This window comes from Anopheles coustani, chromosome 2 (assembly GCF_943734705.1).
Source record: "Anopheles coustani chromosome 2, idAnoCousDA_361_x.2, whole genome shotgun sequence".
NCBI classification, from domain to species: Eukaryota; Metazoa; Arthropoda; class Insecta; order Diptera; family Culicidae; genus Anopheles; species Anopheles coustani.
The window spans coordinates 90,249,453-90,276,578 of NC_071289.1; the positions used below are offsets into that span (position 1 = coordinate 90,249,453).

Consider the following 27,126-nt stretch of genomic DNA (forward strand, 5'->3'; position numbering starts at 1 on the left):
CATATGAATTTCTCACAACTGGTTAAGAGAGTGAAGGAAAGTGAAGTTGTTTTTCTCAGTGTTAAAAACATAAAACTTTACCCAACATTTCCCTGTCAGGGTGAGCGAGTAAAGTTTGGTTTTTTAATTCAGCAAAGGTGAAAAATACTGTCAGTAAGTGAAGAAGCATCTGCCATCAACGTATGCTTCAAATCGTCTCAAAACGTCGTTGGATTGTGACGTAGCAGAAGTAAAAAAGTGTATAAACCAAACAACCGTAAAGAACATCGAGTGTGTTTGTGTGTGTGCGTGTGTCTCGATTAAGGTGCCCTCGGAAGGTGTCGTCCAAGCAAAAGAAACCGGTCCGTTGCAGCCGGAAACTGCCTGGAAATAATAAAAAGTAAACGAAAAGAAACATCAAGAATTACTACTTGGAGCGTTTAGAAGAGAAAGGGAAAAGGGGAGTCCAAAGCGGAACGCAGTAAGTCACCGGAGGCACATCGGAGTAGCATTAAAGGTGAGTGCAGTGGCATGGGACGGTATTTCATTATGCTAACCGCGAGCTGTCGCGGAGAAATTAAGAAGAGTACGTGCTGGAGACGTTAACGGCGGCGACCGGAACGTACAGGTGGAACGGGTTTTGGGTATTCTTTTTTTTTTCTACAACCCCATTTTCACACATATTACAACCTGCGGGAAAGTGTTTGTCATGTCTCCATCGTCTTCTCTTCATTCCGATAGCATTTGTTGTATTTAACTCTTGAAGTGACAATTTCGTTGATTAAACTCCGGTTGAACATTCGTAATGTTACGAACATTTTCTGTTTGAATGTTGTTTCAATGTTTACCAACCACTGTTTAACAACCAATTATAAAGTTCTGTATAAATGTTCTGTAGATACGTAAAACTTAAATGTGTTAGCAATAATTTCACTTGTTTTTATATATTTGAATTGCTTACATTATAAAAGTATTCTGATTTTCATAAACACGTGGTGGAAAAGTTGAAAATTCAATTAAATCCACGTCTCAGCTAAACGGTAGAACTAAGTAAGAGAAAAAATGTTCGAAACAAATGAGCGAAAGATTTAATAACATCATAGCATTATATAGCGTGTTCTTGTAAGTTGATCAGAGGCATCCATTATTCCAAGGAAGGCCTTGTAACAACTAGAACTCTTGCGGGAACTCCACCTCTCGGTTCTTATCACCTTAATGAGCCGTGCTTTTCTTTTGGATGTGTATTCGCCATTCAGTGGCCGCTGGTCAGCGGCGTTGTTGGGCGGCCACGGGAATTGTCGGACCCTAGACACAACCCGGGGTTCATTCAACCGCGAGCTCGCGGCCAAAGCCAATGCCTCCAGCAAGGGACACCCCCCTTCCCGGATTGTTCACCATCGCATAAGCCCGCACCCGAGCTTTCGGAGGCCGTGATTGAGGTTTTGGCCACCGTAAAGTCCATCGTTAGGTGCTCAACGAGTGGTTGAAGAGAAGCGAAACAATTTCTGCAGAAGGGAAGAAAAACCCTCCACCAGCGCAGTGAAGTGTAAGAGATGCTTTCCATCTATAATTTTCCACTTCGGCGAAGCGCAGCTCACCCTCAGAGGGTTCCACCTTACCCACTGGAGCATTTCCAGTGGAACGGAGAAAGAAAACGCCGGCAAGAGAAGCTAATCGAAACACAGGCGTGCCAACCTTCATCACCGACGTAGAACGGCCCCCGATCCGAACCGGCCTGGGTGTCCGATTTAATGGCAATTATTCTTTTGCACCTGAAAAGGTTCACGCACTTCACGGCAAATAAAGTGGGCGGCCATTAAGCGTCGCGTTTGGGGCGGTGCAGCTTGGACCGGGGCGCAAGCTACGTGTTTGCGTTTAGTTTGTTATATTCCCGCTTCAAATTAGCCAAAAATTGGCTACCGCACGGGGGGAAATGCGCCGTCCCGATAGTACGTGACCTGCACAATTTGGCGCTTCGTTAGAACATTATTTCCCCGGTTTACCGTTCGCTCGTGCGTAGTTACTTTACTTCCATTCGCAGACTTTTGTTTTTCTTTCGACATTTCGCATAAATTTGTCGCCATTTTTCGTGAGTCGAGCGTGTTCTTCTCGTCCAGTTCGGTCGACTTGTTAATGGTTTAGTTGAACGGTGCTCTATGGTCGCTTGTTTTGTTTAGCCATTTTCATGGCGACTTTGGATTGTTTATCCTCTTGTCTCTATATTTTTCTACAAGAAAGACATGTTTCATGTGTTCAAAATAAATCGGTTATCGTGCTTGAACTATCTATAAACAAAAGGTTCTGATCGTTAATGATTTACTTTTCCAATTACATTGAACAAGAAATCACCTATGATAGGATGTGTTATTATTTTCCTAACAATGCATTTTCTATTGTTCGTTTACAATGTGATCACCTGAGATTGGAAAAATATTTCCCTGAAACGAGACGATTCTTTGTTTGTACAAGAAAACGTTTCCATGCTTTCATGCGACTCCGTATAGCATGTTGCAGCAATCTATCTAGTGGAAAACCCCCAGGATTTCCCGTGCGCCTCAGTTGTGCCGGGAGAATAACGAGACAATCAACAGTGGTGCTGACCTTATCGATTCGAATATCGTTTGGAGAGTTAGAACATAGTAAAGTAACAAACAACCATTGGATACTTCTGAACGATTTGGGAAATTGGGAAATGCTTAGCTGATTGTTGGAATAAGATACTATAGAAAGCGAATTCTCACAAACATTTTCCCGTTTTGTGACGTTTTCTTCTTGTACTACAATGCTTTTTTTTGTGTGTTTTATTTAAGGACGTAGTTAATATTTTAAGTTTGTAAAAAAATAATAAAAACAATTAGTTTTAAATTGCAAAACGGCATGTCGAATTTGTCGACGACGAAGAAATGAAATTAATGTAATTGATTGTAATATGTATTTTCTGTAGCGTCCACTACCAATTACGCCATGGTCCTATCGTGCAAGTTGTTTTTATGTTAAGCCATTCGTTAGTTGATTCCATCTCAGCCTTCATTTTACAACCCGTTTAAAAATGTGGAACCCATGAGTCTCATTCCACGGTAGCAACTAAAGCACTCTTTGGCTAGAAAGTGTGGCGAAACGTCAGAGCAAGAAGCTGCTTCGCGGGCAAAACACCTAGAAAAGGCGAGCAAAGGGTTGGCAAGAAAGTAGCCGATAAGCTGGCCCCAGCCTTGCTTGCCAACCTCGACGAATTGGTGCTGGCCCACTCCACGAAAAGTAGGGGAAGTATGTGTGCCAAGTTCTACGTGGACGATTCGTCTCGTTAGTTGGCTCAAGTTGATTTCACAAGCTTCAGATAACATACGTTCGATTAAAGTTTAGGAATAGTATTCGACGATGAACTTGCGAAAGAGTCAATATTTCACGAGTTTGCGCTAGTGTTGATTGGATTTTTCTTTTCTCTTTGGCTGATACAACATATTCCTTAAATATGTCGAAGAAGGGTTTATATGAATTTTCTCTTTCTGAAATGAAATTCTCTTTCTTTAACATATTTAAGAAAGTTTCTGCTGTAATCTTTTAACATCAAGTGCATTTCACAGTGTTTGGAAAAATTGTTCTTACTCTGGAAAAAAATGTCCAGATCTGGAACCAACGTTTGGTTCACCAGAGAACGTACCAAATCATAGGTTCAAAAGTGAACGATTTCAAGAAATTTTTTATCAAACTTCCTTCGTGCGAAGGTCGTTGCCGTATGTTAAAAAATAATGCCAATAAATAATAGAAAAAATGTAACAAGTAGCTTTTGCCCGGGGCACCGAAAAAGTTTTTCAATTTCACCCAATACCGAATTGCTTATAGAAGTCATCCTTCAAATTGCGTCCAAGTTGGGTTGTGGATTGGATTATGGTTTTTGTTTTTCACCAGAATGGAAAGAAAGACCCACCGTGGGCCCATTCGGAGTGGAAATCGCCCCTGGGAAATCGATTTCGATGCTGGCTGTGTTGGCTGTTGGGACGCAAGTTCTACCGTTCCCTGCCCACCAATCGGATGTCGTGTGTGAGTGTTCGAATCAGGTGACCGTGTGGAGGTGGATAAATTTTCTTCGCAAGCAAAGCAAGTAAAAAGGCCCACAGAGCAACCGTTTCTTACGAGTTTCCTCGCACGCGATCTATGTCCCGGAAGTTCGAGATCAGCGAGTTTCAGCCTCTGTTAGCGGATGCTGATTTTATGAAGGTGCCCATGAGCGTGCTGCATGCTGGCATGCCGTTGGCAGGAAGTACGGTTAGTGGCAGGTGTAAAATACGCCAACATCCAGAGAGCGCCAAATAGTACAATGAACAACATAAAAAAGGAGAAAGAAAACAAATGCAATTAGAAAGTGAATTTAACTAAATGGTGCATAGGGGTAGGGTAGGGCTATAGAAAAAGCTTGGGGCCGCAGGAGACGCGAGAGGGACACTGGCGGCGGAATTGAAACTGTTACCTATTACTACGCGGAACAACCGATTTTGATCTTATTTTTCGGAGCGGAGGAAGTAGGCGATGAAAGTAAAAACAAAGTCCCGACGTGGGTTCACCCCCACGAAGGGTTGCGGGAAAAATACGAAAGGGCATTCCGGTGCCAAGTAAAACGCGCGGGAGAACGTGAGAATCGTGATCGAAGCGAAACGGTTGGCAGCTTAATAAATGAGGTTTGCATTAACCGAGGGTGGGTTGAGGGACTGTTGATGATGAAGAAGAAACGAACAAGAAGAAAAACGCATCATAAAGGTAAGAGAAAATCAGATTACTGCATCACGTCTTTTAATTTAGTTTTTTTCTTTTCTTGTTAGGCCACAATCGGCAATCTCCTTCGTCGGCCATTATTCCTCGATGGCCGATGCAAAGGAAATAGATCCAGCGGGCCGGAGCCTCCAGCTTCCACGTGCCACGGTTGTTTCAATGGAGCATAAAAGTATAAATAAAAATGCTCCCGAGCCGTAATGCTGTTTGTCGTTGTTCGACTGCAACAATGGGGGGTTGGCGGCCGGAACGTGGCTGATGCGTCGGGAATCGCTTGTAGCATCCGTTCGGGGTTGTGTTTTCTGTTTGCGTTGTTTCTCGTTTTTTTTACCCACTCTTCGCTCGCTAATGAACCATTGAAAGTAAACAAACGCCTCCGTGGTCTCCGTACATAAACCTTGGCTGGTTGGCAAAAGGTCGTACACTGGAAGTGTCATTCAGGTGCAGTTTAAATATAGTTTTTTCGTCCCGCAGAAATGAGCTGTACGTGCATCTTTCCGGTCAAAGCAGATGCCGGAACAATCTAAAAACCGCACGTGCTAGGGATCCATTGCCGAAGCATAAACATAAAAATGTGTTTTCATAAGAAGCAAAACATCTAAACCTGGTTCGCTCCAGCTTTTTATTTGTTATGACGCACAGTGTTTCTAACTTTCTACCTTCTGCATATTTTGTGAGTGCATTGTTACAATTTCCCAATACCGAGACTCTATTTGTGGATGTATCATTTTCACCATATTTTCAAGCAGCGATCCACTCCAGCTTCAGGAAAAACCACACCAGCTTCAGTCTCTCACGTTTGAACGGGTTTTTTTTCCGGTTCGCTGCTGAATTGCATTAATTTCCACGGAAGCACCATTGAATGTTGTCGCGTGTAGGCGATCATGATTGTCTCGCCCGCATATTTGGAATAATTGATAATGGGAGCTGCACAGGGCAGGGGTTGGTGGTTATGGCAATGGGCATGGGAACGAAAGACGCCGGTTACAAAATGGAACGCCCATTATGCAATGGGAGAATGAAATCATCAACGATTGGGGGAAATTTATTGATGAGCGTTTATAAAAACTTTTAAACTGCATACAAAGGTTCGTCGATAATGAGGAGTTTTTCGTTTGAAATTTATTTAATAGATTTTTAATTCAAGAAATATGTATGCTTTTTGGATGAATTTTCAAATGGTTTGTTGAATCACAGATTGTCGAAATACTCAAACAATTGTCTGTGATTTTTCGCGTCCTCGTTCGGGGAGTCAAACAAAACTGTTCCAAGAGTGGAACCTTCTCCGTAGCCGAAAGCCTTCGGTCCTAATCGACATATTGGTGTTGCGAGCAACACACAGACGATAGCAAGGCCATGGAACATCCATCGCTTCGGGTCGAACGCGTCGCCCCGTTCACTTCCCGTTATTGTGGCGGATGCTCACGGTCACGGAACGTCGTTTTCGTGCTGCTTGCGATGGTTATGCTCACGGTGATCGGAAAGATAATTTATTTGAGGTCGGTTTGGTGCTTGTTTAGTGTTTGTTTTTAAGTAAGTTGAACAAACTTCAAGCAATCGAAATAGAAAAGGTGCAAACGTTCCCGACTGGGGAAAACTTGACGCGACTCTCTCTCCCGCATTGGAGATGCAACACCTCCGAGCCGATTCATCTCTTAAAGAAGTCACTGGCTGGTAAAGGAAAGAAAAGGGAAGATGGAAACCGTGAAGGGAAAAACAACACGCATCGCAACCAGTTTTTCAAGTCTCACGCCAAGAGATGGATTGGATCCGGATGGCCGGATGCAACCGGCCGCCACTGGCCTCGTTGGCCTGTCGTGCTGTAGCCACTCATGTGACCATCGTCTTGAGCGTTTTCGTTACGTGGCCATCGGGTGCGTGTTCACACTTCCACTCACACACACATATCGATGGTGCGCATGATGTCCGGCAACATGCAGCATCGCAGAGAAGGAGGTTTCTTTTCTCTCCGTGCGTGCGCCGGGTTCCGTTCGATCTGGGGCCGGTTTTGGTGCTGCTCTCCTTTCACCGAGCGAGGCCCAAAACCGATCGGCCATTCATCTTGAGGCGCGCCATCCCATGCGCGAGGCATGATTTGTGTGTTTTCGCCTCAGCCCCTACAAATCGCTCGCAATCATCTTTTCCGATCGGACTTTTCCACCCGATCGGCCCCATCCGGCCCGCCGGTTGGTTGCCTTCACCCTCCCGACATATTCAGGTCAAATAATTCTGGTGAAAAGCGTCGCGTCGCATTTTTCGCGTCCGATAGCGTCCGTCGATCTCTATTCAGCTCAGTTCCGCATGGTGCGAAAAAACCGAGCCTCTTGTCTTGGGAAGCGAAAGAAAACTTTTTCGACTCCACGGTTTCTTTCGCCAAACGCTCAGGAATTCTACTCAAAACTCACCGCCTCAACGGGTGGTTGAGAGCACATCGGGGGGTGTGTGTGTGGAACGCATGTGCACGGCCGCATTTAAATCATGCCCACGTTTGAAGCAGCGCACCGACCGACATCACCTCGTCCATCATCGCCTTCACCGGACCTGCTCTGGTGGAAAGCTCCCATTTTTTTCTCGATAGTTTAGCATGTACGCAAAGCGACTCGCACCACTGACGAATACTTTCTTTGGGGTCCGTATCGTTTTTCGTCTGCGTTTTGGGGCATTCCACCCTTTTGCGCGCTCCCGAAGGGCTTTGGCTTTTGCGACCGATCACGTTCGCACCGGCGCGATCGAAAAACATTAAACATTCCCCGATCGTTGTAGTGCTCCGCTCGCTTCTTCGGCGGGGTTGAAGTGTTTGCTTTGGTTCGGTACACTGTTTGACGGCGTTTGCCCTCAATCTGTCTGGCCATGGTTTCGAGTTTGAGTGCTAATTTTTGTTCGGAAACTTCCTCCGTCGCTTCGGAAGGCGAGCTCATCGGTTTGGCGTTCGGTTTGGCTTTTCACCGCGCACGTGAGCTTCCGTGTGCGTCGTTATGCTTTTCAATCATTTATCGTTGCTTTAGTTTTGCTGTTAATTAAATTTATTTATGTCGGCGCTGGACATCCGGTTTCGGGACGAGACCGGGCGAACCCATCTCACGTGCGTTTCTTTTTCGAAAATCAAGCGTAGAAATTAGTGCAATGGAAATGAGTTAGTTGAGTCCATTTAGAGTTGTTTGTTTTTGTTTGGTAGCTGACGTATGCATTTGAGAAAAAGGTCAATAGAAAACCGTGAAGTCGTTAGTGGACTGTTTAGGTACTTTTGGATTGGATCAAATTCGTAAAATATTTGCAATGAACATTACTTACTCATTTACTTTACTAAATTGTATGATTTCTAAGCAATGAATGTTTCTTATATTCAATTCTTTTATATGATCATCTTTTATACCGATTCAGCCAACGGGAACCGTTCAAGGACAGAAACTTTAGCTTGACATAGTCAAACAATGTCTCTTTGTGTGTCAACATCTGAAGATTTTAAGATTACCATACAATGTCTGTCAAATTACCCAACGTGGACCTTTTGACTCATCATGTTTGGAAAGCCACCAGCTACAGCTACAGGGCCGGAGGTTGGCATTTGTATGCTCACTACTTGTTCGTATACGAAATTCTTCTTTTTCTCCTACGGTGGCGATGCGGTCCGCTGCATTCGATTGGATGAGTTAATTATTCTCTCCATATAATGCAAACGGTAGGCTTTGTTCTGATGGCCTAGATGGCCTAGAATGGCGTCGATTTGACCATATACCGGGCGGTGACTTTACTACTTTCGGTAAGCGACGAACCCCCCCCCTTTTATCACCGTATTCCATCGTGGTGTTGAACGTGAAGTAGCAGATGATTGACACAGTAAAAAAACCAATAAATTAAGCCGTTTACTTATGACCTATGAAGCTAATACATTTCTTACATCTTCTTCTTTTCGCGAGCCCCATTTAAAACTAACTCTTGAGCCAGCTAAAACTCGTTGAAGCTTGAGCAAAATGGTGAACGAAATTCCTCGCAATAATCATCGCAAACTGCATTCTGCAGAACAAGTTGCCTGGCGAAGGAACAAGTTTGTTTATCCATTGTGTAGAACAATAAACTGCCGTTGAAAGCAAATGTCGTTGAAAGCCAAGCCTGGACAAAGTTTGCAGCTAATTGCCGATCAGGTGTGAAGGTAATTATGTTTCGGAATATGCTGACTACGGGGTATTGCAGCTGCATTTTATTGCTGAAATAAACGCGGTAGAGCCAGTTGTTAAGTTTTATGTTGTAAAGTTGTGCTCGTGATTAATTGTTGTTGTTAAAACTGGATTTTCTTATATTGTTTCAGTTGTCTTGTAACTTGAAGAATGAAATTTTCTTCAACGTTTAAATACTACTTGCTCTACTTAACGCATGCTCTTTATCATTAACCAACTAAGTAAAGGGTACCTCGTTGGTTACCACCTCCGTTGCCTACACTGACACCTTACGGTTACATTTCATTAAGTACGCTGAATAAAATTTGGGCCACGCATGGCTTGCTAATTACAATCACATTTGGTTTCATTTGCCGCCGCCCCGATCGCGATCGTTCCGCCCGGTCGGAGATCGTACGCAGTCGCTTCCCCACCTTGCGTGTGCTCGATGTACCGCACAAAAATTTGGCGCATGATTGACTGCATAATCTCCCGCTGCCTCGGCCCCAGTGGTCTCGTGGAGATCAATCGCCAGCCGGGGTCGGCGTAATGCGAGCCATCTTCACATCGAATGCGCCAACGAATCGACTCCCAATTCCCAAAACAAACCGGAACATCATCGTCGGCATACCCGCACCGATGGCGGTTTCCCATAATTGAATTAGATAATGTTTTTGTTTTGTGTTAATGATGCTACAGCTCTTTCGCAACCCGCCGCGATCGCCGATGGTAAACCGGCTCCGGGTAGGTCGGTCGGTTTTTGGCCGCGGATCGCGGATCAGATTTACGCAACACCGCGTTCTGATTACTATGCAGGCGCCGAGAGCTGCTTCCGAAATTGGCGAAGCTGCAGAAGAGATGTTCGAAAACGCGGGGCTGACTATAATGTCACACGATTCACGAGAAAGTGTGTGGCGCCTTTGTGTTCCACTGAAATGCGCTCAACAAAGAAAAGCTTTGTTTCGCTCTGAACTAAAAAAGGCAAGCCTAATTTTATTTTGCCCAAATTTTGGAGAAAACAACAACAACATCAGTAAGAAATCATCGGAAAATATTGATTGCGTAACAGATGGTTAGCAGAAGAGGAACCTCCCCTCAATGGTATTGACAAAATTGAGACAAGGAAAAATAAAACAACAGAATCGCAAAGAAAATCAACTCTTTAGCTTAATATCTTAATGTTTTAATGTGCTTATTTTATTCCTGCTGCAGCAACAGTCCACACCATGAATATTGGAGGTCGTTTCGGTTTATAAAATAGTTACACTACCTTTTTTTTTTCTTCCGTGGCATGGTGTGAGAAACATTATTTTCAACACCTAGTGATTCCCAAACGAGGGAAAAGAGGTAACGCAATCGACCAGCTCGGTGCAATTGATCAGCTAGGCGCCCCGTTTGCTGATTTCGTTTCGCTGTCGTGTTGGTGCAAGACAAAACAAGAGAGGCATGAAAATAGAGAAGAAAAAAAACGTAGAGTTTCATCGAAGTGGTTCGAATTGCAAAAATATGCTAATCGTCGTTTTCATCAACCTCCACCTACAAAGCGTCCAAGGCAATGCAGCATGGGGGCCAACATAGCGTGACGTCGCCACCACACGGGGTTTCTGTTTTGTTTTCTTGCACACCCTCTGTTCTCTTGGCGCTTGGGTCCGGCAAGGAATCAGCTCTTCCTGCTGCCACTGGCGGGCCACCCTACCGGGAGATAAATCGCGTTCTTCACCGGGGGCAAACAATCGCGGATTGCTGGAAATTGTTACGTTATCGATGTTTGAGGACCACAACCGATTTCCATCGACTGAGAGGATGCTGTTGTTTCCACACTTCCATGCCGCAAAAGAGGTGTGGTACTCCGGCACAAGTATCCTCCCGTGAGCTTGTTTTCCCATTGTTGTGGCGGCGTTCGACGTTGCCAATGGGATGGAACGTTGCATAAAACAACGATCCGATTTCAAAGCGATGCTGCACGCGCCGCTCTCTGCCAGATGCTGGCGTTGTTGGTCTTTTGTAATGAAATTAATACGATTGCAATCGAGTGCCCGGGCAGCATAGAAGTAATGATATGCTGCCGGCTTACGGGCGTGCGTGCGTGCTTGCATGCTTGCTTGCCAGGGTGTTTGCTGCACGTACAGAAATCAACATCTTGTGGGTATGTGCTGGGCGTTCCATTGTTTCTTAGTCTTTTGGTTTGTGCGGGGAGAAGGAAAAGGGGAGATTGGGGAGAGGAGGTTCACCTGAGAAGGAAACCATTATGTTTGTAGTTGATCTTGATATTTGAACATGTTTCATCTCGTAGAAATGCACACCCTTTTAGCAACTTCTTGAGGGAAGATGTTTTGCAATTTGGTTTTGTCTTTCATCGATTTTAATTAATCAAGCAAGCTCTTTAACTTGTTTCGAAGGTACTTTACACCAAAATGTAACCTACACAAAATGTTTTAAATCACGTTTAAACTTTGCTTCATTATGGATCTCCAAAATCATGTGGGTTATGTTTATTGAAGCTACGCCTTAGCACCGTGTACAACCTTCCTTTTTAATGCTTCCCGAGAGTGCCTTCTAGTGTTAATAAAATGTTTGCCTTCCGGTTTGTGCGAAAAGCAAAGTCGCCGCTTTTACCAGGATCCTTCACCATCAGTGTCATGTTTCATTTCGTGGGCGTTATTAGTTGGTTTACGAGTTTGCGAGCCACGACGGTGAATTAAGTTGTTACACTTTTTTTGTTTTTTGTTAATCTTTCTCGCTCCCTTTCTCTCTCTCCTGGTGCTACACACTTATTAGCGGGCGAACTTTCTCCCGCAAGAACGTGAGCGCCGCGCTGACAACGGTTGACGTCTCTCGTCCCGACGGCTTTCCTCTTGGCTAATGATGTGACGGGTTTTGGGCCAAAGAAGCTAAGGACGTTGCCGGTCGGGGAAAAAAAAGGTCGGAAGACTTTCCACCGAGCGGAGGTGTGAGTGATTGCTTCAGATTCACTTTTTTTTTTGGCCTGTGTGTACGTTTCTTCGTTTGGATCCTTTTTTTCTTTCTAGGGCCTAGCTGCCGTTTGTAAGGCTTAAGGTAATATCTTTCGCGGTCCTCCCCTTTCCATGCCCGCAAACAGTTGGCGTGCGTCAATGGGACGGGATAATTGCAAATTATCATTACGATTATTAGCGCGAAAAAGCTTTTCGGCCTATTTATGCAGTCCATTTGCCAAATCTGCCTTTTGTCGTGGCGCAGCAGGAAGAATGTGCCTGTCGTAACGTCTTACTTTATTCAGCGGGAATTACAATGTGGGTGACGTAAAACATTCAGGGAAAGCTTTATTCTTTTCCTTTTTAAAATTATAAAAATTGCATTGAAGGAAATCGTTCTTTTGTATCGTACAAATATTGCCTTGACACAAAGTTATTTTCATCGAGCATTGCTTAGTTCTGAAACACATCTAGATCCTGTTTTCACACGATTGATCGTGAACCACTCTACTTCTACACTCTACGAAATTCAATTTCTAATTCGCCACTTAACACCTCGTGACAGTTTGATTTTGCAATTCTTCAGTGCGAGGCCAATGATTCAAATCTTATACCCTACGGTGTTATCGATCGACGCGTGTGGTAGAGCATTTTCCCGTGTTCGAGAGGTGTTAATGAAAGGTTCCTCCTACTTCCTGGTCTCTTCGGCTCGTGCGGGATTTGTAGGAAAAAATTCGAATGCCTGCACGCGGAAACCGCTTGGCCGATTGAAGGTTTCGATTTTATTTCGTTTCTTTGAACCCCCGCCAGGTGAATGTGCCCGTTTGCTCATCAAATTTACTTCAATTGGCACCTTCACTTGGGTTTTTTTTTCTTCTATCATTTATTTGGGAAGTTCCAAACATGGGTCCAACGGCTTCCACTTGAACGGGACAAAATTGGCGAAAGATCTGTGCACTGCAGAAATATCCGATCGGTGGACAGCAACATTTTCGATAGTCTGCCGGGGTGCTCCGGGTCCGGGTCTGCCGTTCTCTCGAGCCACCTTCGCCACTTCGCCCTCGACGCGCGTGTCCGTCTGCACGCGTCCCTTCACTTTTATCCATCCCAGGCGGGGTTGAACCGTTTTCGAAAGCTAAATCGTGACTCACATATCGCGCTGAATCGGGGCTGGTTTTGATCATGGAGTAAGGTATGTTTTATTATTTTTCGTTTTGCTGCTCTTCACATCTTTTCCGTGCGCCAGACTGTGTGTGTTAAAATGTCCTCCCGTCCCCGCATCCAGTCGGATCTCGCAGTCGCGGTGATCTTTCCCTCGCTCCGGAACCCCTCGGAACCCGCGCACGATCTGGTTCTATATGGCGCGCCGGATCTCCTTGACCTCGTTGAACGTTTCGATCGGTAAGTGGTTTTTCGTACCGTACGAATCCTCACCGAGGGCCAACCGTTCGAATGTGTCCAACCACCCCCACGATCGGCGTCAAAACTGGTTCCGCAACTGGCGACGGTAGTGTACAATCGAAAAAAAGCCTGCGAGCATCGGGAAAGTGAAGCGTTTCGTACGGCTTTTGGTGGGTTTTATTGTGTGTCGTTGGATTGAAGCCAATCGCATTATAAAAGCACATCTTTAGGGAACAATATGAAATAAAGGGAAGATTTTTCCAATTCGATGTTTTATGTTATATTCCATTGATCATGCGAACATAAACACTTTCTTTAAAATGTACGACAAGGGAGATGAGGCGGAAAAGAATAACAAAACGAGAACTGTTGAGGATTTGAGAGAAGAACATAACGGTACGAGACATGCACGCATCATGAATCGAAACTGAAATCGACAGAACCGATTCGGTATTGTTAGGCGGAGTTGCTAATTTATGCATTGCTTCACATTTTCCTAAATTAACATTCGGTAGGTTTTTCTTCGGATAAAAAACAAAAATTTCTTCGAATCATCCGAGTGCCTAATTTTGCTACACTTAACCACCAGTTTGATTCAGAGCCAAAGGAGAACGAAAGCTGAACAAACGCATCATCATCATTTCAGGTAAAATGCGCTTTTGTGGCAAGCGTGTTCGTGTTAAAATGAATTTGCACGCAGCAAAAAGTATTCTTGGTTTTTTTTAAAGAAAGAATTTCTCACTGCATTCTCGTCGGTTTGCGAAAAGGTTTGAGAACGAGTGGTTGGATGGTATAATTTGCGTGCAAACCGTGTTTCCCTAACCGCTTCCGTTTGATTGATTTTAATCGAAAGTTTTCATCAATTTGCATAACAATCATTGCGAATTGCCGAGGCAGAATGTTTTCCTGTAATCGGTTTAGCGTCGTGTTTTGTGTTTCGTTTTTTCGTTCACTTCCTGGAGTTCATTAATTTTATCTTTCCGATACACAGATGTTCACAGAAGGGAAATATTTTCGAAACGGTAAATAAATACTATTTTAGCATTTAAAGGTAGGCAAATTTAAAGGAAATGAACCTATAACGTTCAATAATTCGAAGCAGAAGTGTGAACTAAAAACCTTCTTTTGCTTTTGTTTGAAATCAATGAGCATATTCATCACAAGTGAACGATTTTAATGTTTTCGTGGTTTTTTAATTCAATGTTGTCGTACGCCTTTAGTGTAGCAGCATAAAAGAGCATAATTATCGTAAACTTGTTCCGTTTCATCGTGCCGGTATGAAGTTATGCTTGTGTTGTTTTATTTCTGTGCAATACAAAATGGTGTCCATGACTAAAAAGAGAAAGATGACGACGATGACTTCGATAAAGACGCGATGCTTACAGTATGCTTACAGAAACGTGCATCCTAAATCGGTGCATTTCTGAAAGAGCTCGTTTCACTTATTCATTAGTACAAGTTCTCTCTTGGCCAACTGCTCGCGGTTTCTACATTTCGTCGACAATTTTCACCTTCCCATCTCCTCGAACGAAACCCTTCCGTGGTGGTTTTATTCTTTTGACGCACCACAACATCGGATAGGACGATTTTGTTGCCTGACTTTGGCTCCGCATCGCATCCCGAGCCGGACGAGTGCTCTTTTCCTCTCTCCATCTCTATTATCTCTATTATGCTTGTTCTCTTTTCCTTCATTTTTTTTTTAAACTGTAAGCTACTAGTCTCGACGGTATGTTTTGCATGTTTGCGAGCCATTATGAAAGGTCGGTAGAATTATGCAAAACTGCGCTCCATGGTGGGCCCATCCGGAGTGGAGTCAACGGTGGGCAGACGATAGGGTGGCAAAACAAAAAAAAAAAACCATGGTCGGGATGGTAATGGCGCACACATACACCCTCGTTTTAGTGTGCAGAATGAATAGCTTACCCACACTGGCGCGAGAAACTGACGCCAACTTTGAGCACACTTCAACCGGTCGCTGTTGAAATAGTCCTTTTTGCGGAGTCGGCGGATGGTGAGGTTGCCGATGTCGATGGCGATGATGATGCGCTGATGTTTTTGCATCGAGTGAGCGATAGTTGCAGCTGCTCCTCTTCTTGACATTTACACACTCACACACATACAGACCGAAGACTCCTGTCAGGCTTATTATTCTCGACTTCGAGGAAGCTGGCAGTTATGTGCGGGGCCGCGGGGGAATTACTTTCCGTTCTTGGCACTTGAACGTCGCGCCCCGATCTCCACCGGGAGCACCATCTTCGACATCATAATTCCTTCCCATCGCGCAAGGGGTTCCGCCATTGGCGATGTGACTCGCGAAAGGGCAAACAAATGTTGACTCTTGGGAAAGACGGGCCCCAGCGTCTGGCAATAATGTGGTGCAACGAGGAAAACGTTCAGCCGGAAAGCCGGAGCCAAATCGGCCCTCGTGCTACCCTCGACAGCCACGTTCGTGGTCTAATGGGATAATAAACTTGTTGAGGCAACGCTCGTGCAACCATTTATATGCACTTACACACTGCGGAAAATGGTGTTGAATGGTTCTTCTGAGTATGTTTTGTTAAAGTTCTGTTTTGCTCGTAAATGCATGTGCTGCATTCATTAGACGAAGAAGATGCAGGTCATTTTAGATTATCTGTTTTCAATTTTCAATTCGCTTTGATTAATTGAATTTAGGTGGAATATTTATTACAAATTTAAACATGTTTCATTTATTGTTTCCCAGTTTGTTGAATTCGGAGATTTGATAAACAACTTTTTAATAAATTTGAGAGTTTTAATTAATATTTAGATTAGGTATCCGTGTCTCAAAACATGATTTATTTTAAAAAGTTAGGGTTAAACGCTTTAAAACAAATTTGACTAAAAACCCACCGCTTCTGTTTTTATCGTTCAACGGAATCAAGAAAAGTCCAAAAGAAAGTATAATTACAGAAAAGATAACTCACAATGGAACAAAATCAATCACCAATGAGCTCCCGGATAGCATTAAACACTCGCCTGCCACAAACAAGCGGACCCAAATTGCCATGTTTCAATTTCGTTGCCAGCATCGCAATCGCTTAAAGAGATTGTTTCAAAACTACTGCAGTAAGTAAGTAAGAATTGGAGAAAAAATAGAAACTCGCCTCTCGCGGTGGTTTCACTCGCGGATGAAGAAACAAAACGTGCCGAGGAAACACTGCAAGCAACAATCCTCTCCGTTCGGCAATTGGCTGCAAGAAAATACTTATTATCAGTGTTGCGGTGTTGCGGGTGTATGTTGCTGTCAGCGACGCCGAAGTTGGTGAACGAAAATTGATTATTTCCAGCATCCACCCGGCATCGTCCGGTCTTGGGCAATCGAACCGGGGAGAAACAAAACTAGCTATCAGCGAACCGAAATGATATTGAAAAGAAAAATCGTTCACCCAACGCTGCGTCGAGGGAGAGAGAAAAGAAGAGAGCAACAGAACAGAGGTGGTATGGTGGCGTTTTTCCTTTTTCGCCGAATGGAAGGAAAGCAAAAACATCGATAAGTAATAGGAAAAGTCGTTTTCCACAACGAAGGCAAAACAAATAATGATCCTGTCGGCGGACTCGGTGGAGATGGGATTGGTAGCGTGAGCGGGAAGGGAAATTCAAGCACCACTCCGAGCGATCGAACGGTAATCTGTGCTACATTGGTTGAATTAAAACAAACATTTGCTTCCCCAACCCCCGTCCTCCAGCTCGACGTTTGCCGTCCCTTCCGATTCGACCCGTAGCAGCGATGCATTAACTGCAACCCGGGCGATGCAACGGCATACAGCGAACGCAAGAAGAAGAGTTCGTCTTTCCACGAACCCTTCGCTACGCGGAGTCTGTGCTCGATCCGTTTCGCGAAGCGTGGAGAAAATTTGCTTCCAAGAAATCCAAGGAGGCAAAAACGCAACACCGCTCGCCCATTTCGTGCAGATGCAGAAAACAAGGCGCGAGAGTTGCCTGTGGGCCCGGTGTCGATAGAAAGGTACGGTTCCGGCCGGGCCAGGGAACGACTTTCTTTTCATTTATTTATGGCCAACATTGGCCCGTTAATCTGGGCACGGTCATGCCGTCGTCAGGACAGAACGGTCCGGGAGAGAAATGGCACTATCGAGCCCCGAACGGAAGCCAGGTTGAAACGAGATCTGGGGATGGACAATATTTGCAGTTGCAGTGGGAAGCGATTAATTTAGGTTCGCTGTTGCAGCCTGTGTGTGTGTGCGCGCTGGGGGAGCATTGGACTTTTTCCGTTGGCAAGACACAAGAGGTCGGTGTAAAGGTGCTGACGATCCATGTAACCAAAGTGCAGACTACACAGTTCCAGTAGCAGACTGCACAGTTGACACTAAACGAACAAGAGAAGTTGAATGTGTCCTCTTAACAATTTTTATTTAACAACTTCTCAGTTTTCATGTAATAACATATCAAAAAGAGTGTGTACGATTTATTTTTAAATTGAAAAATATTCTTTGAATTATGTTTGGGGGACAACAAAACCCTACCAGTGCGTTTAGTGTAAACTAGTGTTGTGCTTAATGGATCTTTTGGCGAGATTCATTCATATGAATCTTTCACCTAAGATTCATTCCGATGGATTCATGAATCTTTGCGGATTCGAAAATCTTGAAAGCTTAATGAATCTTTCGAAACATTAATGAATCTTCATGAATCTTTCATGGATCTGTAATGAATCTCCCCGATTCTTTTATAGACGTGGACAATGCGACCAAAAAAAAAAAGAAGGGGGCCCTCAACCCATTTTTGGCTGGTGACTTTTCATCTGTTGGTGTGTCTTGTCTCGACGAAAGATTCGTGAATCTCTTATAAGGCTGAGATTAATTCAGACTCATGAATCTGAATCTGATTTACACAACTCTAGTGTAAACCTTTCTATCGATCTCAGCGATACAGAGCTTGTTCCCTGTTTTGATCGTTTTTTTCGCAAACGCACCTTCGAATGTAGGCGGATGGGGTGCGCTGGCCATCGGTTTCTCCGGGAAAATGGGACTCGATTCAAGCGCACTTCACTCGAGGGACGGGTTCAAACCAGTGGAAGAAAAAAAAGCAGTTGAGAGAAAACTCGACACGGCCAAAGGATACCGCGGGCGCATTCGGTTGTAAAAGTTGCACCAGAATCCGGTTTTTCTCGACTCGACTGGAAAACGAGTTCCTAGTAGAGCGGCTATCACCGAGCCCCTTGTGGCCCCATGGACTGTGATTTTCCATCGAGTGTGTCGGTGTAGGCGGGGGCGAAGGGAAAGAGCAAGAGGGAAAAAACATTGGCCGGGTTTTGTATCGTAGGCCGCTTGTTGTGGCGTTGCATAGGGGACGGATTCTACCGTGAGGTCCCTTCGTCCGTCTGCCTAGTTCGCTTTCGCTCGTGATGGGAAATTAAGGACCCCGGATCGATATGAAGCTAATGATTATTTCATGAGCCCAAGATTTCTGCTGCTAACCAGCTCACGGCCAAAAGGGCCATTGTGGGGTCTTCCACAGGGTTGATTTGGGGTGAGGGAGCCTGTTGTTGGGAGACTCCAATCCTCGAGATGATCGTTCTCAGCACTTGGGTAACGATTTATTAATGGGCGCCCGGACATGCGGCTGGTGCTTGGTGTATGGTTGGAGAACGGCGTGGGTTGATATTTAGCAGCGAGGCGCACAAGCAAAAAAGAGAGTAAATAAATAAATGCAATCTCCTTCGTTGCCAGTGTTTCCGACGGTGCTCGGTGTTGGCAGGGGCTGCTCTCGTGGAAAGCAGCATTTTCTATCGCACTTCCTGTGATCCTTCTCTCCGTGTCCGTATTCCTTAGTTGCACTTTAATCTTCTAATCTAATTGGAAACGTTGCTCACGTCAAGTCCATTCATTTTGTGAAAGTGAACACGAACAACTGCAGCACAGCGAGCCTTTCCTGGTTGAATGCAATGTCCCAAAAGCGTTATGCCAACACCCGAATCAACATCTCGGCATGCTGTGAGATTGGTGGAGGCAACGGAATGTAGGAAAACAAATAAAACCCAAGGTGAAATGTTTGTTTTATGGTCTCCGACAAGTCGAATAATGCAGCGATTGCAATCGCACTGATTGGCAGTGTGATTTCAGTCCTTAAAACATAAAGGTGAAAAAGCACCATAAATCATTTAATTGAAACACTTTTGAGGTGATTGAGTAAGGCAAAAATATTATCTTTCTTTGGTTTTTCGATTTTGTTCGAATATAAAATTGATTTTTATAGCTTAATATTAATTCTTTAGTGGCGTTGTGTCGAACCCTTCAACGCAAATCATTTTGAAAATACTAATTTTTACTTTTGCTTTCTTTATTTCCCAGGTAGGACAACATGTAGAAACACGCTTTGGGGCACATTTTCTTGAATCCTGGTTTTGTTGAGTAAGTACACCTTCTTCTGGAATCGACAACCGGGTAATTCGTTTTTCTCTGCATCACTGAACAGTTTTTGGAGTGCTTCAGGTTACTATCGACTAGTGTATCTCCCCACAGTTTCCCTTATTTGCCCCGCGTTTCCCAGTACTATGCCAAACAAACCTTCGAATTTTCGCTTCAATCTTGCAAGAGTCCTTGAGAACCCGTAAACTCCGTAATCGTGAGCTACATCCGAGGTGCATTACAGCACATTCGTACCCTCCGAAGGCCGCTCGTCTGCTTTGAGGTGCATTATTAATTAGCATGCACGGAACTCTGCTATGATATCCTTGGTAAATGCTTCCACTTCACATAAGTTTGGGGGAAAACACTCACCATTGTTCGGGTGAGCGTATGCGTGTGTTTGTACGTGCCATTGTGCGCAAGAACAATGCGATTCCACCAGGGAAGATGTGGGCATACGAGGCGTGCATGCAGGATGTAGTAAATAAACGAAAAGCTAAGAGAATAATCCTTCAATTATCCGATGAACGGGGGCAGGATATGAGCTGCTGGCGTATGTTTGTGTGCAAGGGAAGTTGGTGTGCTAATCGTCGTCGGCTGGTGGCAGGTTATGTCGTCGTGGTGGAACCGTGGAGCACTCGTTGGATGTACGAAGCGTTTGTGCGAGCGCGCTTCATCCTCGCAGCAAATGACTTCCTCTGTGGAGACATAACACTACAACAATTAGCACTGTGCCGGCTGGGAAACAAATAGGAAGCATTTCTCCCCTCGCACGCTTCCATATCCGCCCCATCCGCTTCGATGCACCACGATCCAGTGACGTTCGAAGACAATCGTTCGGCTTCGCGTTTGCTTTTCGCTTGTGGCAACACAAGAACGGGGACGATGGAGCTTCTCGGACGATGGAGCGGTTGATGGGGCGAGGAACTTGACGATACACACAGAGACAGACTTACACATCTTGTTGTTCTGTGGCATGTTTCTTGAATGTCAGTTGACAAATGACAATTTCAAAATGAAGCCACCAGGCGGGTGGGAGGAGGATGGGTAGAGTTTATCCTCGTGTTGTACATGGTGTACTCCGAAAGGATATGACAACGATGAGGTTGCCATTTACTCCACTCCACTCCACTACCCGCGCCAGTCCCAACGCTCCACCAGGTTTTACCACCCCAAAAGTAAGTGAAGCCTTTCGAGGCAAAGTGATTAATTGGTCTTACGTTGGAAAATGTTTGCACATTGCGGGGGTGTGAAACGGGTAGGAAAAACGCCCGAGAACGCTTCATCCAGACGGGATGTCTATTGTGTTACAATGTGGTGTGAGTAAACAAACGGGCGCGGTTTCCATCCATTTCTTTCACGTTCCATTGCACTTCGGTGCCCGATTTTTCTATTTGCGTGCGGGAAGCAAGCGCGTCGTTGTTGTTGTTGATTTTTCTAATGCTCGCTTTTCTTTCGCTGTTGGGTGAGAAAGGGCGTGAAAGATGCTCGATGGCGGCGGTTCAAACGCCTCAGCATCTGATCATGGCCGATCGACCACAGGGCACTCTTCGTTACTGAGGCGGAAGTTGTTGCTCCCTCGCCGGTTGATGCGTGCTGGTGCAAGAAAGGGTGCGGAAAATTGTCTTCGGGTCGTTGACTTTGCGGCACTGGCGCGACAATTGCCGGACGCCGATTCTAACGGTCTCAGAATGTGTAGTGTTAGATGCATCAGCTGCATTCCTGCTGCACGCGATGCTGTCGACGATGACGAACGAGCTGGAATGACGTCGCGCATGAGGGGGGCAAATGTTTACACTGGGAATTATGATTTTCCCTCTGTTTGTGGCGCGCACACAAAGGTGGAATAATTTAACAGCATCGCGGCGCGGTAATTGGTTTTCCACCCGGCCGGGAGAGTCCGGGTCGCAGAGTGAAGAAATTCCTACAGGAAAGCCCCGTTTAAGTAGGAGAGGCGGGCTGGGTGACAATGGGGGGAAATTCGGTGCGTAATGCATCACCTGTGTAATGTTGGAGCTTGTACATCTCCTGTGACAGAATTCATTAGTGTTCTGTTAATTAATAACGTTTTGAAAATAATTAAAACTGTTTGCATTTTTAACACACTGGAAAACAATTCAACCGCTATATGACAAAATGTCATCAGCACACACTTAGATACATAACATAACATGTTAAACACCGTTGGATAGTTTAGTTTTAAAACGGAATCAATAAGAACAATCATCGTTAGTTTTAACGATAGTATTGACCCAAATAGTAGATACAAATTTTCCATCAAAGTCAAACTGAAAACATAAACAAATATGTAAACAAGCGTACAAATGACTTTTAGAAACGCTTCGATTTTCAATTCAAGGGTACCTTATAGCTTTTGGAATATCAGCAATGGAGCCCAAACACCCCTGTACTAGCACCGATCTCGACATCGACTCACCAGGACCACCAACTACATCCGGATCTTTGCGATCTAGAACCGGTTCGAGAGAGGTTTCGCCTTCTTCTTTAGGTTCTTCCACAGAGAGAGAGAGAGGGTTTCTGTGAGGCGAAACGAAGTGATCGTAGGAACTGCATTGACCCTGCGAGTGCGAAAATCAATTTGAGGTTGTCGTCAACCTCGGCTGTCGTCGGCCCTGACTTGCCTGGGGGGAGTTGGATTGTACGCCTTTTTCTTTTAGAACAACCCAGACGGCAGAATTTATTCATGATCAGTCAAGGTTCTTACGTTCACCCGCGATCGTTCTGAAATCACTCCAGCACGCCAAGACCGAAAGCAGGGAGTTTGTTGTTGTGCAGTAAGGACACGGTGTGCGTTTGTTTTTTTCACTTGCATCGCTCCTAGAGCGTCGTAAAATTAAGGTGGAATGGAGCTGCATATGCCATTTAAAGTTTCGTTTTTGTTTCAAGTATTCGTGCGATGGAGGGAGAAAGAAGGTGTTTTAAACAGGTCTGCGAAACAATCTCTCGGGGGCGCAAAGTGAAGATTGTATCTTGGCATTTGATTTCGTGGCATTTTTTGAGACGTTGCGATCTCGACGACGGATCGATGGTGCATCCGTGACGGTGTGTGCGTTGGGTGTTCTCGATTTGCATACAGCGTGCCGCTTGGTGTTGGGCTGATTTATAAGGAGTTGGCGATCGGGTACGGGTGGTTTCGTTTTCCGTAGTTGTTTTTATCGCGGCACTTAGCGTGCGGTGTGTCTTGATCTGGCTCCAATCTTGAACCCGCACCGCCGCGCGTCCCGGTTCTCCTTCCTTGCGTCCCATCTGGCTGAAGGCGGCGTGGAAGATAATATATGTAACACGTTCACTTTTCCTTTCGCCGAGAAGTCGCACATCGTTTCGCTTCGTGGGCGCTTCGAAGGCCCTCCACGGATCGCGTTTTGCATACAATTGGCGTGCGCCGACGAATGACGGAGCCAGGCCTCATCGGGATCCCGCACCTGCCTTCCTGCCAAGTTGTTGCGTTTTAAAAGCACCTGGCACCCGAATGGATCGGTTGGATACCATAAGGGTATCCGGACGATGCTTCCTGACGGGAGGGTTCGAAAGGGGGAATTGAATAAAATAATTATGCTCACCTTGCTTTTCGTCCCGCTTTATGCTCCAGTAACGTACGCCTTGGACGACTTCCTTCATTCAAAAGGCCTCCGCTTGGAGGAGGCTGCGCGTTATTTTTTGCGCGGCTGAATGTGAAAAACCTCCCCCTCTTCATCCCTATTTTCGAAGTGATCGTGACGTTGATGATGGGGGTTGATGCGGGTGAGATAGTTTTGAATCGTTAGTATAAGAGTTACTTATTGCGTGACAGCAAGTTAAAGGAAACTGAGCTCTATTGAGAGTTATGTGAATTTTGTTTTGGGTTTAACTTATTTGGTCTATGCTTGTTCCGCCTTTCGCTAGTTAGAGGATGGGTTTCCAATCTTTACTGGACAGCCTGTTGAAGATCTTCAAATGCTGGTCGAACAGTTTATTGTTTTCTTTTCCTCATTTATTTAAGGCACGTGACGTGAAAGACGAGTCACGATTGCATAAGCTACTTGCTGATCATATTTTGGTAAATTCATATTTAAAAAGGAATAATTTAATTGGTACAGCTAGTTCCAAATAGTCGGTGTTGGAATGTGTTTTTAAATGAAAACAATTATAGCAAAAGATTTGTGAATCTGATGATTTAAACAATCTCTGGGAACTCCTCCGTAGGAATTCCAATCAGGAGGTTCCCCTTGGACATAAAACGTCTTCAGTTCACGATACCTCGTTACAGAGGTTATCGCGCCATCGTGGATGAAATGTTTTGCGAAATGTTTGGATGTACTTCTAAACAAAAGCTCTCCATAATAAAAATGTACCGTTGATTGGACGCCCCACAACGGAATGGGGAAAATGAGCGGCCATCGTACACATCCACCGTTGCGCTGAGGGTTCTTGAGTTATTTTCGGTTCCTTCGGTCTTTCAGGCTCTTGCGTCTTCCGGCCGTACGCCGCGGGCTACAAAATCATACAGTTTTAATCGGGCTAGAGTGTGGTTGGGTTGGAAAAGTTCTACCGGAATCGCTCGATCGCAGCATGGCGCGAACCGCAAACAAACAGCCCGAGCCTAACGGGTCTGCCACCGCTGGGAGCTGATACAAAAGAATACAAAACAGGTGTCTTCCCCGATGGGGATGGAGCCGCTTCTTTGTTGTTACTAGTTTTTTTTGTGTGTTTTCCATCGCGCTGTTCTCAAACTCGGCTCGGGCGGGAGGAGATAAGGGAGCTAGAGCAAGGAAAAAAACGCACACAAACACACTCCATTCACTAGAAGAGGGCAACTGCGGTGCTAAAGCATACTTAATCACCGAGTCGCACAGCCGTTGGGCTATTTTCTTGCAACCGCGCGACTTATCCGGAAAGCCATCATCCCTTCCCGAGGGTGATCTCTCGGCCCTGGTCGCAGAACACCGGTAGCGTCATTACGAATCGCAAGCAGACGCGAGCAGACGGGCGTGGACCGGCGAGCACAGGGAGTGATCAACGCGATGCTTCACCAGGTCCAACACCCGACCGACTCGCAAGACCCGACTTCAGCAGGCGAACGATTGGCGACGGGAAGTGTACCGATGATTAACATAACTGTTTTACACCACAGCAGATTATGGTAATCATTAGAACTAGTTTTTCTTTTTACGATCGTGTGCGCACACACAACCTAATGCGGTACCATAATTCTCTCCGGCGAGATCGAGAAGGGAGTATCGGCTCGGTGAAGGGACCGGGATTGGGTCACAAAAACCCTTCGAAAAAAAAGGGGGCCACACAATTTAAATTACAAAAGAGAAATTGAGCCGTTAAAGAATCCATTTTGCCCCATCTCGGGTGAGCTCAAATGGAGCGGTTTTTGGTCGTCGGTGCAGAGGGCTCTGTCTTGAATCGAAAGGTTTGTCGAAGACAAACCGATGGTCAGGTAGCAGGTCTCGGTGGGCCTTTCTTTCCCCTAACGGTGATTGGGTGGCCCGTGACGACGACAGCAACAAAGAAAACCTCCGGGACGTCGGTGCCAGAGTTCAATTATTTCCATCTTTACCGTTTCACCCCGAACCAAGGGCTAACGATGGCAATAGAAAGCGCCCGTTTGGGTGGCGTTTAAGGGCTCCCGGGCGTTAATGCCTCCCTCCTCCCGGTGAGATGACTTTTAATTGTCATCAGCGCAAGCGGGCGCACTTAGCACCTGGAATTTTATTTTAGTGCAGCTTTTCGTCATGAAAAAGTGGCCGTAAGAAAAAGAGAAACGATAGGAAAAATAATAGCCCAAGCCCCCAGGGGTGGTGGGTGGGAGGGGGTGGTGGAGTATGTAGGCCACCGAGTGAATGGTACGTTTTAATTCGCTGTATAATCGAAACGAAATTACACCTCCCGAAAATCGTATTGAAATTTCGTACGTACATCGCGGGCAACAATTAGGACCCAACCGGGTGCTTTTGCGACAGTGGAAATGGGTTTTCTTCGCAAGGAAACCTCCCCTCGAATGGCGAATCTCCGGCCATTGTTAATTAAACGATTTTTTAGTGCCATTTTGTGAGGAGAAAATAGCGAGACACAGTAAGATTTATGCATCGTTAGTCAACGGAGCCGTGCAGGTGTGTTTTTGTGCACAATTGGGAGGTGATTTTCTTAAAGCGATCGTACGAAAATGGTAACGATGTACAAATGTAGTATACCTAAGGTATAAGGATTATTCAAAAACATCTTTCCGTAAGAGACGCTCTTTTGGGATCCATGTAACACATTCTAAACGTTCGAGTCAAATTTATTAAATCTAATTTATAAAATCTCAGCTTGAACTAGCATTTCCTTGAACTAACTTATTAGATTGACTTCTATTTTCAGTGAAAAATTAGTTACTTTACTTTTAAGAATCGTTAATAATACACCACTTTTTCGTTTTAAAATTCACTCAAAATCTTTTATAAAAAATGGTGGTCAGTTGTCACCTACTTTGAAGCGACGATGGCCTACATTAATTAAACTACATAACCCGGTGGGCAAAACAAAAACATGCCACCGCTGGAAACGTGTCCGTTTACGTTGAAGTATGCCAGCTCATCCGTGGCGCATTTTTCGATCGCTATCTTTCCCATTGACTTCAGCTGCCTCAGGTGTGACAAAAGTAGAGCCCGGAGAAAAGTGGCAAGAAAAGAGCCTCAGAGACGCCCAAGACGCCATCCATTTCTCCCCACGAACCGGGGAGGTATGTTTCTGGCCCTCATTACACAGGTTATTATGCGGTCTCGGCACAGTATGCTGAATCTTCTCCCGCCCCGTGGTCACGGGGGTCTCTCTCCGTTGGCTGGTTATGAAATATGCTAATTATGATCGAGATATCGCACAAAACTGAAGCTGGCGAAGACGACACTACGGGGAGACCGGACTTTCGCAGCGTGTAAGTATTCGGTTTCATCAACGGCCATCTCCAAGCAAGTTTTGGAGCGCTGTTGACTGGCTTCTTGGAGCGGGTGCTTGCGGAGCCCAATTGTTTTGCCATTTCCATAGTATGAAATTGCCGCGCTGGGTGCACTATGGCGGTTGGGCGGTTTTGTGGGCGATTCGTCTCGATTGTTTCGCCACGATAACTCTCCGCCATCCGGGCGGAGAAGCGTTGACCAACGAGTGCCTTGCGTCGAACAATTGGAGCACGCCTTCAGGGTCTTCTGCATAGGGTTTCTCTCCATTCCGTCGGGGGTTTTTTTTTTTCATTGCAAACAATGGAAAGTGCACCGGAAGTTGCGTCAAACAATGGCCCTTCGGGAACGCGTTGTAACAGGGATAGTGGCAAGGAGAAATTCGGTTATGATTATTTGCGCCACACGAAAAAATGTACGGGTGAAAGTGAATCTCTCCGAGGGCCAGTGTGGGAGGTGTTAAGGGTGGCTTTGGGAAAATGGTAATTTTTAAAAGAAAATAATATTGTTGGCAAATAATAAACGAATGTACTACAAGTAGCAAAAT

General features: G+C 45.2%; 1 long non-coding RNA gene across 1 annotated transcript in view; it reads left to right on the top strand.

Annotated features, from left to right (window-relative positions):
* The first annotated feature begins 250 nt into the window (after window positions 1-250).
* The window catches only part of LOC131266201 (uncharacterized), a 61,947-nt gene continuing 35,071 nt past the window's right edge, over window positions 251-27,126 (top strand). The window contains exon 1 of the long non-coding RNA XR_009178364.1: window positions 251-496. This is a non-coding gene — a long non-coding RNA (uncharacterized LOC131266201). The remainder of the gene's footprint in view (window positions 497-27,126) is intronic.